The sequence below is a fragment of the Pleurodeles waltl genome, chromosome 2_2 (assembly GCF_031143425.1).
Source record: "Pleurodeles waltl isolate 20211129_DDA chromosome 2_2, aPleWal1.hap1.20221129, whole genome shotgun sequence".
In the NCBI taxonomy this organism is placed as follows: Eukaryota; Metazoa; Chordata; class Amphibia; order Caudata; family Salamandridae; genus Pleurodeles; species Pleurodeles waltl.
Genome location: NC_090439.1, coordinates 721,252,939 through 721,269,375, shown reverse-complemented (window position 1 = coordinate 721,269,375; position 16,437 = coordinate 721,252,939). Strand labels below are relative to the sequence as shown.

The window sequence follows — 16,437 nt, the reverse complement described above, 5'->3', positions numbered from 1 at the left end:
CTCATGCAACACACCTACCTCACTTGCAGACACCACCACAACATCCATCCACTCATTCTGTTTGACCTCCCTCACCCAGTCTGCCCCCCTCCAACAACACACAAACGCTCACACTCAGACACCCAACAGCCATCCACTTCACACTGGAAATGCACCTGCACCCAAGTCCAGCACACCTCCTCCTCCTACAACCACTCCCTCTACCTCCACTCCATATCTCCTCCCACATCCCACCCCACTGGTCCTAAGAAGCTTTTCCTTTCCCATCTTCACCTCTTCCCAGCCCCTCTTCCCCCGTCCTGCCCACAAAAGAAAGGTCCCCTCCCCCCTCCCAGTACCTCCAGCATTAAGTATTGCCTTGTTCCACCCTCTAAAACTTCAGCTGCCACTAAGGGGCACATGAGTGGAACTCCTGGCCCCCGCCCCAAGCCCACCACTCCGGCCCCAAAACGGAAGGTAAAGTGCCGCCCCCCTCCCAAACCCAAACCCAAACCCAAGGACCCCTCTCCCTAGTCTTTCGCCTGCCTGGAGATTGCTACCACCGTGTTCAGGTGTCGTACCACACTGGCGGTTGGGGTGGTACATTCGCTGTCTATGGGAGGGATCACCACCATGGTCATTATTTGGCGGTCATTACTGCCGGCCTGGCGACGGTACTACTGACTTTACCGCCAATGTCATAATGACCACCTTAATAACTGGTTATGTTCTCATGCTGATAAGTGCTTCTTATTTCTCTCTGTCAACAATCAATGATCCATAGGACCAGAATTGGGGTTTTGTTCTTAATGATTATACTAGGAGGCTGAGGGATATAAAACACCGCTCCCGCAACTTTGCCTGTTTGTTTCTAATATCCTCCATCCATAAGCTCAGCAGGAGTCAAATCATCTGCAGAGACTCACTTGCTTTTATAAATGAGGTTCATCTCCCTTGTGGATTTTATCCAAGTTTCCATGAAAATCTAAAACCTCCATTGACTGCTGTTTCCTTTTATTTCCCAACTGGGAACATTAACTATCTGACTCTATTTGAATACCCATGTAGGAAAAATAATGTACCTTACTGATCTGTGCTCAATACACAGTATGAGAATGAGTCTTCACTGCCTTTCCACCACAAACATGAAAAATTTGTTACTGAGGTCAATTCAAGACAAATGCATGGCCCCTGCCTTGGCCATGGTACATTACTAATTAGTAAAGGCAAGTATAAACATTGTTCAACTGTATACTTAGAACTTTTTCGGAAACCAAATTGCACATAAACTTATTTTCTGCCCAAACCTGCAGCTTTGTCAATAGTATTCCCTCTATCACCTTAACTTGGGCTTTAGTCTATCCCCTTTTTGAATTTTTGAATATCAGGATAATAATAGACCTGGACTGTGTTCTAGGTAAATTATTCCCTACAGCCAGCCTCAGAACAATCATTAGTAGTGGTGCAGAGAGGTCAGTATTTTACTAGTAAGTATCTAGCTGGACCCCAACCAGCCCTGGTGCTTTACCACTCCTGTTGCTAAATAAAAACAGTATGCTTGTATGGCTGTGCAGGTGCAAATCTGTGTCTGGCCTAGCAGTACGCAGCATTGAAAGACATGGTGGTGGTTTTAAATAGTCATTTCTTCTGTTGATGCAGAGACACTGGTCCACTTTGAAGAAGGAGGCTGGTTTCTCAGCGCATGTGGAGGTAGTGTGTAACTGCACACAACTTAAAGGGATTACTTGGGAGCTCTGTGGCACTCCTGTTCGCCCTTCCAAGCGGCCCACTCAGGGGCTACAGTAAATGCACCTCCTGACAAAATGTTTGTCCCTGCTCCCTCTTGAGGAAAATTGCAGGTGCAGGGGGAAAGACATTCTCTCATTTGCATAAGGATACACTCTCATGTACATGAGATAATACCCACATGAGAAGGTGCAAACATGTAATGAGAATCTGCATGATTTGTATACAGAAGGGTCCACAAAGCACCTGTGGTCCTATCTGTAATACTGAAGTGCCCGGAGGCTGCAAAAAACAGACACTGACACCCATTGCACCCACTGAGGACTTCTGTACAGCCCTAGGAATTAATCAAGTACATCATTGGTTTAAATCTGCTAATGGTAAAAACAGACAATCTGGCTATCTAGATGATAGCTCTGAACAACAAATCCTCAAGTAGTCTTAAAATGGGTTAATTTGTACTGATAATACATTGTGGGCCACATTCTGACTTTGGCGGGCGGCGGAGGCCGCCCGCCAAAGTACCGCCGTCAGAATACCGCTGCGCGGTCAAAAGACCGCCGCGGTAATTCTGAGTTTCCCGCTGGGCTGGCGGGCGACCGCCAGAAGGCGGCCCGCCAGCCCAGCGGGAAACCCACTTCCATGAGGATGCCGGCTCCGAATGGAGCCGGCGGAGTGGAAGGGGTGCGACGGGTGCACTTGCACCCGTCGCGATTTTCAGTGTCTGCTTGGCAGACACTGAAAATCTTGGTGGGGCCCTGTTAGGGGGCCCCACGACACCCGTTACCGCCAGCCAGGTTCTGGCAGTCAAAACCGCCAGAACCAGGCTGGTGGTAAGGGGGTCGGAATCCCCATGGCGGCGCTGCCTGCAGAGCCGCCATGGAGGATTCCCTAGGGCGGCGGGAAACCGGCGGTACAGCCGCGGTCAGAATGCCCATGGATGCACCGCCAGCCTGTTGGCGGTACATCCGCGGTCGTTGGCCTGGTGGTAGTCTACCGCCAGGGTCAGAATGACCCCCTGTATTTCTTATAGCGCTCAAAGACAGTTCTGCCATGTCTAAGAGCTGTAAATAGCAGATGTATAATTGCCCAATTGATTGTAGTACTTAATTGAATGACCTTCAAAGTGGGGAGGCTGAGTCTGCCATGTCTGGGTTAAAACACATGATACACAGGACACTTCATTTGCCAGCAGAGATCATTCAACTCACAGAGCCACCATTCTTGCAATTGTAAAGTTGCATAATGAAGTGTGAATATCAAACACTGCTTCATCATAGTTATTTATTACAGGCAGTGGAGGTTTCACTGTTAGTAGGTGGAAGATCTTTGAATATAGTTATGAGTGATTTTGATTCTTCTCTAGAGGACACTAGAGTACACTTAGGTGGTCATTCTGACCCTGGCGGTCTTTGACCGCCAGGGCGGAGGACCGCGGGAGCACCGCCGACAGGCCGGCGGTGCTCCAATGGGGATTCCGACCGCGGCGGTAAAGCCGCGGTCGGACCGGCACCACTGGCGGGGTCCCGCCAGTGTACCGCCGCCCCATTGAATCCTCCGCGGCGGCGCAGCTTGCTGCACCGCCGCGGGGATTCCGACCCCCCCTACCGCCATCCAGATCCCGGCGGTCGGACCGCCGGGATCCGGATGGCGGTAGGGGGGGTCGCGGGTCCCCTGGGGGCCCCTGCAGTGCCCATGCCACTGGCATGGGCATTGCAGGGGCCCCCGTAAGAGGGCCCCTACATGTATTTCACTGTCTGCTGCGCAGACAGTGAAATACGCGACGGGTGCAACTGCACCCGTCGCACAGCTTCCACTCCGCCGGCTCGATTCCGAGCCGGCTTCATCGTGGAAGCCTCTTTCCCGCTGGGCTGGCGGGCGGTCTGAAGTCGACCGCCCGCCAGCCCAGCGGGAAAGTCAGAATTACCGCCGCGGTCTTTTGACTGCGGAACGGTAATCTGACGGCGGGACTTTGGCGGGCGGCCTCTGCCGCCCGCCAAGGTCAGAATGAGGGCCTTAATCTTTTCCAGATGACTTTCTAACTTCTTGTAAATATAGGAGAGTCCCCATGCCTAGCATCCCTAACCAGGCAAGTGCCACCGGAATAGCCGACAATGAACCAATCTTGTTTTAACCTGTGGTTTTCAAATGACCAGTGGTAGAATGCCATCAGATTCAGCAGCTAACTACACCTGTAGTAAGATGCACAACTATAGCTAGTATATTATATTTTATGAGAGAGGCAAGCTAGGAGAGTGTGGGTGATATGGCAAGGAATAGAGGAGACGTTTAAAGGCTGGCACTTACATTGATTCCATATTAACACACAGATTGAGAGTCGAGCTAATCATTTGGTGTTCAAAACTTTACAACATCTCACAACGACATTTCAGAAGGATCTTAACAAACCAGTTTATTCTAGCATCTTGTTCTCTAGGGAAAACTGAGGCACCACTCAACTGATTTCTGCCATACTCTATTACAAAGATTTTTCTTTGTTGCTTTTGTAAAGATTAGTTGGCAATGGACACTGGCTGCTATTAAGACCAGGGATTTAAAATACATTTAAAGACTAATTGCATGGGTCGCTGACAAGCCAGTGGTTTCACCCGATTCATTAGTCAACAAAAAATAAAGGTACAACCATTTCAGTGATTAACAAAAAGGTGAAAAAGGTGAAGTTTAGGTTTACACTAGAAAGGACAAACTGAGCAATTATATACTGCACTGCTGCCTTCACTAACAGGGAAATCCAAAATGAAGGAGGCTGTGCTGTCACAAAAAAATAAAGTCCTTTGGCTAGCTGGAAAAGCTGTTGATTTCTTTATGCATGGCACCACCATCTGGATTCCACAATACAGTGCTATTCCCATGCCTACTATTGTTGAACCCCGACTCAGTGCATAAACATGAAACATTTTTGAGAACGATGACTGTTCTGAGGGAGGACATTATGGTCCCATTTATTTTCCTGGTTGGATGAATTGTTTGAGATGATTAAGGGATTACTAAGAATTGATTATTATTTTACTGGTTTCCATCCAACATGAAGGTTAGGTATATAAGGTCTGTGGTGGTGTCACTTTTATTACTGATAAAACCATGCCTTTTGCAATAGTTGATAAATGTGCACCACTTTTAGATGCAGCACTTGTGCATACTGGGTCTTCTAGTTTCCTTGAGGATCTCTTTGGTTCTTTGTGGGAGACCTAGGTGACTGAATTATAAGCACTCAGGAGCTGGCAGACAAGATTTGAATCATAAGTAGATCCTGTGTTCTGGGAGGCGTAAACTTGCTACTCACAAGATCTCCGGTAGGTCTGAGAACCTTGTCTGAATGGCCCACCTTGGGGCTATAAAAACTAGCATTGTGTTTGAGTGCCTGAACTTGTCTACTACTATTGGAGACAATGAAATCGGGGGGAAGGTGTGCACAAATTTCCCTGATCAGTTTGTTGATATAGCAATCCCTTAGGATCGATGGTGTGGATACCTGGACATGAAGTTTCTGCATTTTGAATTCTCTGGGCTTGTGAACAAATTTATGCCCGGGATGCCCCATCTGTGAAAATGTTTGTCCAGTGTGTCTTGTTTTAGCTTGCACTACATGTTGAGGCGGTTTTTACAGACTTTGAGTCCGAGCCTTTGCTGCACCTTCTTCTTGGCTTCTTTCAAAGTCATCCTCATGGCATCCAGTCTCTGGCTGTAGATCACCCCTTCTTTGGCATTCAACTCCACTCCTTGGGCCATCTTAGTATTTTCATCCTTTTCCTCATCCAAGCTGTACATGCCATGGTCTTTAAAAGAAGGGCTGCTTCTTCTATGCCTCAACCATGGGGTAGTGCGCCCAATTTTGTTTTTCCCCCACCTTCAGCATTTTTGGCTGAAATTCTGCACTGGCCTCACAGCCCTCAGTGCTGTGTTTCCTTGGAAGTCAAAGGTTGCAAATTTCACGTTGATCATTTTGCACACATTTGTGGTGGAGCTTTCGGCCAAACTTGAAAGTAGTAGTCTCCAATTACCCTCAAGGGCTCGCCTCTGCATTCCCTGATCACATGCTCCTGGTCCAACAAGTTTCCCTTGGTGTAAACCAGGGACAACCACAGTGACCTTGTGGTGCTATGATTTCTGTGGTGTTATCTTTCTTGATGTTTTCATCAACAATCCATCAACAATCCATCAAGTTTTTGGTGATTCTTTCGGAGCACCCCCATCCTCCAACCAGACCCAAAACCAGAAAAAAGAATCTGAAGGTGGCGAACATAAACAGGAGCATCCGGATTTCACAGGAAGATGGGGAGATTACCAACTAGGGGCTGAAGCAATGCCCACAAACCAACAGAAAAGAAGAAAGAGACAATTCTGGACCCAGCCACTTGATGGTGGAACATTAGACATGCCATTGTGCCAGCTACCCTTGTGACAGTCTCCTGTCCAGCTTGCCCACTGACACCCTCTACTGCCTAGTTTTTGCTCATTCGTCTGCTCCTTTTTTCTCTCTTCTGCTAGTTCTTTGCTCCATTTTCAGTCTTTTCTGCTCATTTTCTGCTCCTTTTCCCCCTTCTTTTCTGCTCCTCTTCAATTCCTTTTCCCCCGCTTTTCTGCATATTTTCTGCTCCATTTGCACTCTTTTCTGGCAATTTTTGCCTTGCTTGCTTTTTCTGCTCTTTCTCCTCTCCTCCTGATTTCTCTCCTCCAGCCAGTTCCCTAATCCCATCCCCTAGGACCTACTTAATTAAGGCAAGATTGTGACCCCATTGAGCAGGTCTTCATGCCAGCTCCCCCTGTCACAGTTTCCTGTCCAGCTCTCCCACTGACATCCTCTGCTGCCTGGTCTCTGCTCATTTGTCTGCTCCCTTTTCCCCATTTTTTTGCTTGTTTAATCTCCTTTTCCCCCTCTTTTTTGTTTATTTTCTGCTCCTTTGTCCCCTCCTTTCTGCTCATTTTTCTGTTCCATTTTCACTCTTATATGCTCGTTTTTGCCCTGCTTGCCTTTTCTGCTCCTTCTCCTTCTCCTCCCTTCCCCGCTTCTCTCCACCTGCTGTTTCTCACATCCCACCACTCTGCCCTCCCTGCAGGACCTACTTTATGGAGGCCGCAGTGCGACCCCATTGAGTAGGTTCTTGTGCCAGCACCCCCTGTGACAGTCTCCTGTCCAGTTTGCCCACCGCATCCCTCTTCTGCCTGGTATCTGCTAGTTTGTCTGCTCCTTTTTCTTCTGTTTTCACTCTTTTCTGCAAATTTTCTGCACCTTTTCCCCTCTTTTATGTTTGCTTTTTGCTCCCTTTTCCCCTTTTTTCTGCTTGTTTTTCACTCTTTTCTGCTTGTTTTTGCCCTGCTTGCCTTTTCTGCTCCTTCTCCTCTCTTCCCCATTTCCCACCTCCTGCTGTTTCCCACCTCCCACCTCCCACCATCCAGCACCCCGCCCACCTTCCAGGACCTACTTAATGAAAGCTGCAATGCAACCCCATTGGGCAGGTCCTCATGCCATCTCCCTCTGTGACAGTATACTGTTCAGCTTGCCCACTGCCTGGTTTCTGCTCGTTTTGTGCTCCATTTTCACTCTTTTCTACTTGTTTTCTGCTCCTTTTCCCCCTCTATTCTGCTTGTTTTCTGCTCCTTTTTCACCTCTTTTCTGCTCCTTTTTCGTCTTCGTTTTCACTCTTTTCTGCTTGTCTTTGCCCTACTTGCCTTTTCTGCTCCTTCTCCTCTCTTCCGCATTTCTCTCCTCCTGCCGTTTCCCACCTCCCGCCACCCAGAGCTCCCTGTTCCCCCAATACATACTTAATGGAGGCTGCAGTGCAGCTGCGCCAGCAGCGGCGGCAAGTCTGCCTGTGCCTGCCTGCACCTGGGCTGCGCCCAACGCCAGGAGCCCTGGACCCCAAGCCACCACCCCTACTCCACAGAGGAGCTCAGAGCCATAAATCCTGGGTGCCACAACAACAATAACTGCAGCACCACATCCCCTCATGCTACGGACCCTTAACCAGCAGCACCGAGATGCCAATCCACAAAGGACCCCGTGCCACACCCACCCAGAAGGCCACGGTCAACCCAGAACATTTTTGATGTATCCTGCTCAACACCTCAGAAATCTGGGACACCATCACCTCCCTCTCACCAGATGTCACCTTCATCACCAAAACCTGGCTATACCCCTCCTCCTGGCTAAAAGAGCATACATCCAGACTGCACCAACAAACACTGTGGGAGCATCACCATTATATTCAAGAACACCATTTGCTGCATCGCCACCAACGACAATACATCACCCCTCATGGAACACTTGAATTCCCAACTACAAACCAATTCCAAAACTACCTTAAGAGGCACACTCATATACAGACCCCCAGGACCCAGAACGCCTTCTGCAATGCCATCCCCAACATCATCGCACCACTAGCCATTGACTCCAACCACTACATTCTACTCAGCAACCTCAATTTCCACATCGATGACCCCAACAACACCAACTACACCATCCTCCTTGAGAACTTGAACAACATAGGCCTCACCCAACTAGTCCATGTACTCACACACAAGGCCGGACACACTTTCGACCCAGTCATATTCAGCCACGTCACGTCACAGAATTTTCCTGGCCTCACCACAGCATAGTCCACTTCACCATCGCCGACACCTCACACACCACCACCAAGAACCACAGAGCTGACTACCGCAACTAGAGCAGAGTAATTGAATCACAGTGGACGCAGACCCTCAGCTTACTTAAACCTAAGGCCTCATCCTACCTCAACCAGGCCATCCTAAACTTCTCATCCTGGATCACCGAATGTGCCATCTCAGTTGCCAAGCAGAAACTAGCCAGAACCAACAAAGCCTCTACAAATGGCAGCTGGGACACCCCAGAGCTCAGAGTCACCAACCGCAGCTGCTACACACTTAAAAAACAATGGCAATCCACCAGGAATTCCTCTGATAGAACAGCCCATGAAGCAGCCCTCAGCAACTACCACTGACAACTCAAGGAGGCCAAGAGAGCAGCCATCACGACTGGCATTGACTCAGCATCCCCCCGCACAAAATAACTTTTCAAAAAAGTCAAAGAATACTCCAAGCAAGCTGCCATAGAGAACACCATCCACCTATTCTAAGAACTCTGCAACACCATCTCAAACTACTTCCATAGCAAGATCACCACCAACTTTAAGAACTTCAACCCCCAACCCACAATCTCCAACCTCAGCTCTCTCGACTCCCAAGTGCATACCAACAGCAATATCTCCATGTGGGCACTGGTCACCACTCAATCAACCTCAGCTATCATGTGATCCATCCACTGCGGGATACCTACCGGCCCATGCCCCACCACCTGTTCAACCTCAGTACCAACCTCATCAACTCACTAGCATCACCAACACCTCCATCATCTCTGAAGTTTTTCCAGACAAATGGAAATATATGTAAATCAAACCCCTCCTGAATAAACCGTCTGCTGACCCCAACACACTCAAGAATTACCGATCCATCCCTCTTCTCCGCTATCCAGGCAAAGTACTCGAGAAGGCCAACAATCAGTCGTTCACTCGCTACTTGGAAGAAAACACCTCCTAACCAGGTTTTCATTTCACGCATAGCACCAAGATCACACTCATCCCCACCACTGATGACATTAGACCACTCCTGGACCATGGGGAAACTACCACCTTGATCCTCCTCAACCTATCAGCCATGTTCGACACTGTCTCCCTAAAACACCCTCATCAACAGACTCCACAGCATCAGAATACAAAAGAACACCCTCAAATGGATCACCTCCTTCCTGACAGGGTGCACTTAAAGCGTCTGACTACCACCTTTCATTCTCCGCACCCAATGGCACCATTTGCAACGTACCCCAAGGTTCATTCCTCAGCCCCACTTTCTTCAATACCTATGTTAGATCGCTTGGACTCTATATCATCTCCTACACAGACGATACTCAACGGATCCTCTTGTTTACTGAACAGCCCTCCACCACAAGAACCAACTTCTGCAACACCATGACAACCGTAGCCAACTGGATGAAAACTAACTGCCTGAAGCTCAACTCCAACATGACGTAAGTCCTGGTCTTCAGTAAAAACACCGGACAATAGCTGGTGGCCAGCCCAATTCAGGCCCACTCCCACGCCTACAGACCACGCTTGCAACCTTGGCCTCATCCTCAACAGTGAGCTGATCATGAAGTGGCAGAGCAATGCAGTTGCCTTGCCCTGCTTCCACACCCTCTGCATGGTTCGCAGAATCTTCAGATGGATTCCAGCCAACACTAGGAAAAGTGTCACCCAGGCCCTCGTCACCAGCCGCCTCGACTACAGTAATGCCCTCTACGCTGGCATGTCCTAACAGCTCCTAAAGAGACTCCACACAATACAGAACACAGCCACCAGACTCATCCTGGGCCTTCCAGGACCACCCACATCACTCCCACCTCAGAAACCTCCCCTTACTCCCCGTCCAGAAGAGATGTCATTTCAGGCTCCTCATGTATACATACAAAGTCCTACATGATGAAAGACTGGACTACATCAACCACTGTGTACACTTCCACCAACCCACCAGACACCTGCCTTCTTCCTCTCTGGCCCTCGCACACACACCCAGAATACAGCAGCCGCTCTTTTTCCTATATCGCCTCCAAGGCCTGGAATGACCTACCCCTCCCCCTCCGACCTGCACCCTCACTGGCAGACTTCAGGAAGAGACTCAAGGCTATATCAAGATTATATTAGGAATGTCACTTTTAGAAAGGGCTATTTCTCTGCTCTTACTGCTCTGTGTGCCTTGCTGTCTGTCTCCAATTCACATTTAGGGTGGGTGACAGCTACACTTTATGCATTCCCTCTCGACTGCCACAAACACAGCAAGGGTGGGTGTGACAGGGAACTTGTGTGATAGGGAACTTAGCTGCATCTGCATCCTGACAGCTCTTCCTGAGCAGATAGAGGGAGGAGGAGCTGAAACTTAAACCTGAATAGGTAGTGCTTGTCTCAACACAAAGGGCTGATTACCCCCAGTCTGGAGCCAGGACTGAGGAAGAATGGATCCGTGTAAATTCATCCCCACTTCAAAGGCACTTTTGGGTATACCTACTGGGCCTCTGACCCTACAAAATCAGTACACTACTGGACCTGGGAAGAAGTCTGGTCTTCCCAGGTTTTGTAGTACTGATGTGCTCTATGGAGTGCCATGCTGTTGGACTGCTTTCCAAGAAGGACTGCTCACTGCCTAGATAAGCCACCCTGCTGCCTGCTGATCTTTGCCCTGCTGAGGAAGGACTGGACCCTCTCATCTGATTCAGACTGACTCCAAGGGCTTGCTGGCTTGCCCTCTGTTCTTCTGCAGTCTCAAGGATATCAAAGACTGCATGCAACTCTGCTACTGCTACTTGACTCTGCTATCTGTGAGTCCTACCCTTGCCTGAGGTGCCAATCTACTCCTGGGCCTCAAAAGTGGGTTTTGCAGCTGTATTTCCGTAAGAATAGATGCATCCGATTTATTGCAACACTCAGAACTAATGCTGTGCCCTCCGATGCCAGCACATTGCAGAGTCAATGACAACACAGGACCCAACTCTGACAGAGCGCCGATCTGAGGATATCTCTGCCCAGCTCGAGGATGACGCATTGCATATATCTCCATGGATTTCGACACTGACGCATCGATCCGATTGTGCAGATGACTCCTTAATATCAACACTTGCTCCATCTGAGGTACTTTTTCAGCAGGCTCTGCATAAATCCAGTAGCCAGCCTGCCCTCCTTTATGGTCGGTCTGATCTTTGAATTTACCCCAGTCTAGCATAACCTCAAGTAAACTTTAGTGCTATTGACTTCTAATCAACATTTCTGGTTTATTCTCTAAACGTTTATATCTCAACTTCTACTGATTTGATTTTTGTTGTTTTGGTCTTATTTTACTCAAGTAAATATTCTATATTTTGTGATACTTTTATTGTGTTACTGTGTGTGTGTATGTTACACAAATACTTTATACACATTGACTCTTTAGATAAGCCTGCTGCTCAGGTTATTGTTAAGTGTGTATCTAACTTATCCTGACTAGAAGAGGTGGTGCCTGCTTGTACAAGGTGCATACTCTGACAACTAAAAACCCCAGTTCTAAAAGAGATGATTTCTTTATATTAATTGTGAATTAAAGACTGAAAAAGAATATCTACAACTATCTGTATGTGTTTTTGCATTGCTGAAATTAACTTACTTTCATCAATCAATCATATTAGGTATGGGCATACAAGAATTATCTAGATTCTTAAATATCCAGCTACTACTGCAAGTCTCTCTAAAAACCAAAGCACATCATAGCAGCATTGATGGAGAAGGGCAAGATCTTGAATAGGTAATGTTTCCCCTATATTACAAACCTTAGATATTTATGTTCAACAGATGAATTGGGATATGAGAACCCTCATCTTTGAGCTCTATTGTCATGTGGAATTTGTCCTTTTCTAGGAAAGCAATCACCCCATAGATGATAGTCGTTTGGAATAGTTGCATCTTAATAAATTTATTTACAAACCAGAGGTCCGATATTAGCCTTAGGATCAAGTTTTGTTAGGAAGTGAGGAAATATGTGTACTATACTCATGTGTCCTTTTTTGTGATGGTACTGATTTGATTACATCATTCGATAGTGGTTCTTGTATCTCTTGTTGTAAGACATTTAGTTGTTGAGGTTTGCATTTTTGAATCTTTGACTTTATTGTTGGTGGTTGTTTACAGATGCTATACAATATCAATGTTTTATCAGGTTTAATACAAATGTGTCTTTTATTTGGTTCCATTGTTGGTATAAATGTTGTATTTTGCCTCCAACTGGTATTGTATGTTGTATGGGTAGATTTAAAGAGTCATATATCAGTAGCTGTTCAGCCTTGAGAGGAATGAACTCTACCTTTGCTTTTTCTGTGAATGATTTTTTGCTGGTACGCCTGTTGTTATGATCCTGTGTGCTCAAAGGATGTTGCTTGCTGGGTCCTTTGAAAGGTAGATGTACAGGGTTGTCTTCTTTTACACCTTCTATCTGAAGACATTCCCCTTTTAAATTAAACTCTTGTTTGCTTTTTGCTGTGCCATTGGCCTTCTTCACACCCTTCAGGGAATTATCTACCAGGGCCTGTATTATGTATCGGGTGCACTGTTCATGTTTACGCCACAGAGCACCTTCAAACAGCTGCATTGGGTGCAACCAGGAACAGTGTGTTGAATTACAAGGAATGTACTGTCCTCAGGGAAGGCCACAAACTTGGCTTCCCTGGGGGCAGCATATTCATTGAAATAAATAGTGGCTGCTTTTGATCTGCCGCTCCATTTTTCATTTTGCAGGCGGCACCCACCTGTACTTTAAAGAGAGATCTCTTGCAGGCGGGTGCAGTGAGTGAGTGAATCTGCTTACAGGGGGATGTCTGTGGTCCCTGGGAACCCCTTAATCCCCTCCAGAGGGCTACCCTCAAGAGGCACAATGACATTGCACCACCTTTCTGAAGCCTACTGTCAGTGCACCTCCTGACAGTTTATTTGCCTTTGTGCCAATGTCCATAATATGGCTAAGGCCCAGAGACAAAGAAATGTGCACATTTGCATAGGCCCACACCCCCATGCAAATGAGGAAATGCCCTCTTGAGATGGTGCAGGTCATACATCTGCACCAGCACTATCAGTATTATAGAAAGGATGGCACAAGTATCTGTGGCCCCTTCTGGAATACCAAAGTGTTGTGGGGACACACAAAACAGGAGCACGCACCCCTTGCGCCCAAGGACACATGGTGTAATACAGCCCCAGCATTCCCTGTGGGCGGCATATAAAAAATATTGGCCTGAACTTTAGGGTTAAAAAACATAAGCTACCCGGTCAAGCATGTCTGCCGAACAGTGCCTGACATTAACTGTCTGCTCGCTGTATCCACTACTTGTAATACTGATGTATAGTACATATTAACACTGTTCTTTCACTCTTCAATAATTGCCTTCCTGCTCTTCTGAAATTCCTCTAGCAGGGGGGACATTATTTCCTCAACCTCATAATCCCAGTTTTGATGGGCATAACTGATTAAAACAATATTAGAATTGGCTATGCTCCACTGAGCTGCTGCTGATGTCTCCATTTTTAGGGTCGAGCGCAAAGCGCTCTGTCCTTGGTGTAATCTCTCTGTGGGCTTTTAACCACACCCATGTCACGCCCATCAGTTTGGTTGGTTCGTGGGGTTGCCTTTTAAAATTCACTTGATTCAATTAGTGAAAAGCTTGCATACGTCATTCCTTTTCCGGTCTGTAGGACCAACCAACTACTGAAAACATACGAGGCTCAATGTTTTCCATATGGTTTCTGGACTATTTTTTCTCTTTATGTCTATTGCTGGGCAGTAGTCGAGCACTTTGCATGACATCAACCCTGTTACATGGATATTTGTACTTTTGCCGGTTACATGGATAATTGCACCTTTGCGGGTTACATGGATAATTGCATTTTTGCTGATATGTTTCGCTGCAAGCAAACTTCTGTTTCCTTTTGTGTGTCTGCTTTGCACCCATGGCGGCCGTCGGCTCGAGCATGTGAAACTGTTTTACTTTTCATTTCCAGTTTATGTGGCAAGAAAAGTCCGGTTATTTATGTGAAACTGTTTTACTTTTCATTTTCAGTTTATGTGGAAAGAAAAGTCCGGTTAGGAGTTTACAACGCTAATAGCTTTAACTGGAGCAAATGCAAGATCCATTGCATTGCAAATGCTTGTTCTACCTACCATCTCCAGCCTTTTACCCAAACCCAATTGTTCGGCTAACCACTGTTTGTTAACAGTAGTACATTGCCTGTACTTCTTCTCTAAAATGTGCTGCACTTTGTTATTTGCACATTTAACTTCCCTATATCTGTATTGTAAATGGTGCTTTAAGCGCATTTACAGCAAGGCAAGTTAAATGTCATATGTGGGCTGCAGTGTGTATTTACTCCACCCACATATGTGACAAAAATATATCTATGCCAAGGCCACCGCTGTGCCCTTGAGTGACTGCAGTTTAAATGAAGTGCAGTAACACATGGCTGGGAAAAATGTCTTTGCCACGTATGAAAAGACTATTTTTATATTTTTTCCTTATGTGACCTGTTCTTCTCTATAACAATTTTTTTACTATTTCTTGCATTTCATCTTTACTAGACCTCTTAATGTCTATCATCAGTGGCACTGCAGGCACAGGGTCTTTAGGTTTACTAATTGGTTTTTCAGGTGTTAGATTCCTTCCCTCAAGCACTTACAATGAACCAATCTTGGGTTCAGAATTTCCTTGATGTTCCCCCTGAGCCTCCTCTAAAATTTCTTCTTTGTCAGAGAAACCCATCTGCTGCCTGGCAGGGGCCTGCTTTATCTGCCTTTCTAACACAGACTGCACCCTTCGAAAGATGGTGCATGAAGATGATGTTCTTTCTATGAAAATTAGGGTTTTTTGTTGGCAAACAAGCGGGCATTACAATCATTTGATTTACAGACATTTGGGTGACAACAAATACATAAAGACATTCAATCATTTATGGAGAATTTTTTATTGCAGTTAGAGAATAATTTAAAGAGTGAACTAATAATATAACATGGCATTTAGGAGGCTGTGAGACAACAGCCCTCCCTGTGAACATTCTCTGACCATTAGAAGCTTCATGTGCAAAAACCTGTTGCTGCAATATAGTGGTGCTGAGTGTCTCCCCATGAGGTTATTGTATAGTTTGTTGACAAACTCTTCTGTTTCATTGGGAAGTTTATATGTTCACCTCTGAACTCCAGGGCAGAAAAATGGAATCTAAGATGGAAGTCATACCCAAGGGCATTGCTGCTTGCAATCAACGACGTACTTAGCCATATGATTCCACCCATTTCGACTTCATGTTGAAGGTAAAGAAAGACAACTACAAAGACTGCTGGACCACCACTAGATGGTAGGGATATGCACAGAATTTGAATCTAGCAGTGTTTTGATTCCAAAATGAACTTTTCAGATACAGTGTTTCAAAATACAAGTAGTAGACAAGTTTGATGAATTAGGATTTCGATTTGATCGCCAAGGGAGCAGATTCTCTCAGATAGAGACTTGTTAAGTCATTCATTAAATACTTAACAAACTATTTATTCTTTTAACTTTAAAATATTTTAAAAATAGGTGAGAAACCTCCTTTCACTTTGTTTCCTTTTGTTTGCTTACTGGAGGTCTATAAAAATAAAATAAGTCCAGGATTTATTGGATCACCCGTTAGAGTCTCAAGGCGCTGAACTGTAGGCACTGGGACATTAAGTGGTTTGCCCAAAATCATTGGATGTTGAGTCGATGCTGTGAGTTGAACCTGATTTCCCCAGGTCCAAAGTCAGCAGCTCAGGCTGTTATGCCACACTCTCTCCCTATACATAGATATGTAAACGTTTAATTCAAGTGTTGATTTTAGCAGTTTGCAACCAATATAACTCTTATGCGTATATTTGAAGCTATAATAGTTTGAGAGTAAAATCTGTTTCTAGGAAATCATTTTTCATTTTCAATATATATTTTGTCTATAAATATAAAAAATTAATGTCTTATGACAAGGATGTCCATGATGATTTGTTCTACAGCCTTCTGTGGGCTGGTTTTGAAAATGCCTATCACTGCATTCCTAATAAGTCATGACAGGGTCTGATTAAACAGAAACAGAAACTCAATCTATAGTT

The 16,437-nt window shown here is 46.0% G+C and overlaps 1 protein-coding gene across 1 annotated transcript in view; it reads right to left on the bottom strand.

Annotated features, from left to right (window-relative positions):
* The window catches only part of PREX2 (phosphatidylinositol-3,4,5-trisphosphate dependent Rac exchange factor 2), a 1,096,481-nt gene that overhangs the window by 762,485 nt on the left and 317,559 nt on the right, over positions 1-16,437 (bottom strand). The window lies entirely within an intron of this gene.